Source organism: Nanorana parkeri, unplaced genomic scaffold (genome assembly GCF_000935625.1).
Source record: "Nanorana parkeri isolate BGI_ZX_2015 unplaced genomic scaffold, ASM93562v1 scaffold23, whole genome shotgun sequence".
NCBI lineage: Eukaryota > Metazoa > Chordata > Amphibia > Anura > Dicroglossidae > Nanorana > Nanorana parkeri.
In genome coordinates, this window is record NW_017306291.1 from 1,888,459 (window position 1) to 1,891,000 (window position 2,542).

Here is a 2,542-nt window from a genome sequence, read left to right on the forward strand (position 1 = left end):
GTTTTACCCTTTCAATATTTAAAGTGGCATTTAACCCCCCCACCACCTTCCCTATATGTCTCGTTATCCTGCAATCGTCAGGCTGGTCTGGTGACATCACGGGTGCAGAAGCAGTGTGCAGTACTTCCACCGGGACTGGGCAGCACTTACGCCACTCAGGCCAACGGTGCTGTCAGCACAGGCTGCGTGATGATACGATCACAAGGGGTGGGATGAATGATGCCCAGAGCATGAGTGACTATTGCAGCAAAAGGTGCATATTTCATTTGAGCAAGGTCAAGGCAGCAAATTATACAGTATATATACATATTTTGTTGTGCACATAATATCATTCATTTGTTTTGTTGCATTTATTTTTTTTAAAAGGTGAGAGTAGAATATTCCAAAAAACAATTCAACAGATAGTTACAATGCTACTAATGCCCAAATTCTGCCTCATATAAGGTAGTCAGGATGCATAACAAGTAAGGAATATGGAATGTATTTATTTATTTATTATGGATGTGAGCTTAAAAGCTGTAAAAGCTGCTCGGTGCCAGCAGTACACTGGAGAGTTGGACCGTTATTCTCACACACACACAAAGTGGAACGATCTGGGTCTTCGGGGGTCTGACATGCCCCCTGCAAAGTACTAATTAGGGAACATGAGCATAGTTGATTGGACCACAGGGGTGAGTGTCAGACAGCTGCAGACCCCGGAACATTTTGTGTGAGAGCCACAGTCCAGCTCTCCAGTGTGCTGAAGACACAGGGCAGATCTTAGGCCTCATTCACACACGGCTGTATCGGGCAGCTCCCGGGAAGGACAGGTTCTGTGTGTGATTAGTACGCAGCCCCCGTCCTTCTCTATGGGACAGTTTCCTGGACGCAGACAGGATCGATCCGTACAAGTACGTAGGGGGGCATATGGCCGCATAGTCCCATAGAGAAGGACAGGGGCTGCATACTAATCATACGCAGCACCTGTCCTTGCCGGGAGCTGCACGATATGGCCTTGCACGGAGCTGTACTTGCCGGCCGTTTCTAGTGTGAATGAGGCCTTATAGTTATAAGCGCAACCGGCCTGTCAGAAAAACAAAACAAAAAGAACAAGGCTTCAATTAAGTTTTAGAATCATTATTGCAGTGTTTACCTTAAATTAACTTTTAATGTAGCTTTTCAAATGTTGTAAGCTGGCTTCCAAATGTTTGTTATTGTATTAAATACAGAATTGTAGATTAGTCACTAGATGGAGCTCTCACTGACTGTGCAACAACACTCTCTCTCTCCCTCTCTCTCTTTCTCAACTGTTGATGTAAGATGTCAGGTAAATGAACAGTGCATTGTTTTTAAGTTGGCTGACTAATAGACTTGCATTGTGAGATGGAGCAGTAAAGCACTACAATTGCGTAGAACTCCAAAACCTTCCTATGTAAAGAACAGTGCAGGTATCCTTTTAAATTATGCCATTTCCTTTCACATTTGTCATCTTCAAGTTTATAGCAAACCTGAGAAGAAAGGTGGGATGTGGCAAAGCAGTTTCCTTAACAGGCTCTGCCAGAGTGGTCAAAAGCATTCATTACCTGCTATTGACTGTCTGCAATAATAAGTTATATTTATACCAACAATCACAAAGGCTGTAAATGATATTATAATTTATCTCCAGAACATTTCAGCACACAAGATGACAGTGACATGGAAATTAGGCATCTTCCTCCTTCTTCCCGTACAGCGGGTTGGAAAATGAACAGTTCTTCAAAGCTTTCTTGGAAGTCTAGAAGATAAAGAAAGGAACAACAAAGCACATTTCACTTTTCAATATCATAAAACATTTCCATATGCTGATAATCAAAGGCATAGATGGGTCTGATTATTCAGAAACGGTTAGACCTCTGGACGAAAGCACATCAGGTTGGTATAGGGAGTTCCAGAGGCTGGAAGAGTCTCTTGATGGTGAGCATAGGAAGCAGTGATAAGAGAGCTAGAGAGCAGGAGGTTTGGGGAGGAGCAGAGAGGACTGTTTGCGTGATATTTTAAGACAAGGTTGGTGATGTAGCTTGGGGCAGAGTTGTGTATGGCTTTGTATGATGTTGCTAGTATTTTAAATTGTATTCATTGGGCAAGTGGAAGCCACTAGAGGAAATAGCGGAGAGGGGTGGCAGACACTCAGTGGTTGATAAGTTGGTAGTAATATTCATGATACACTGAAAAGGGGATAGTCTGTGTAGAGGTAGGCTAATGAGAAAGGAATTGCAATAGTCAAGATAGGAGATAACAAGTGAGTGAATTAGTAGTTTGGTTGTGTCATTGTTTAAGAAGGGGTTATTTTTATCTATGATTAAATTATCAACGTTTAGTTTAAGTAATTTTATTTTTATACCCTCCCCCCCACTTTCTAGTTTAAAAGCTCCTCCAGTCTTTCTACCATTTTCCCTCCCAGGAATGCTGCACCTTTCCCATTAAGATGCAGCCCGTCTCGGCTGAAGAGCCGATAGCCGACTGCGAAGTATGGCTTTTTGCATCTCTTGTCTATCTCTTTTAGATTGTGAGCTCTCATAAGCAG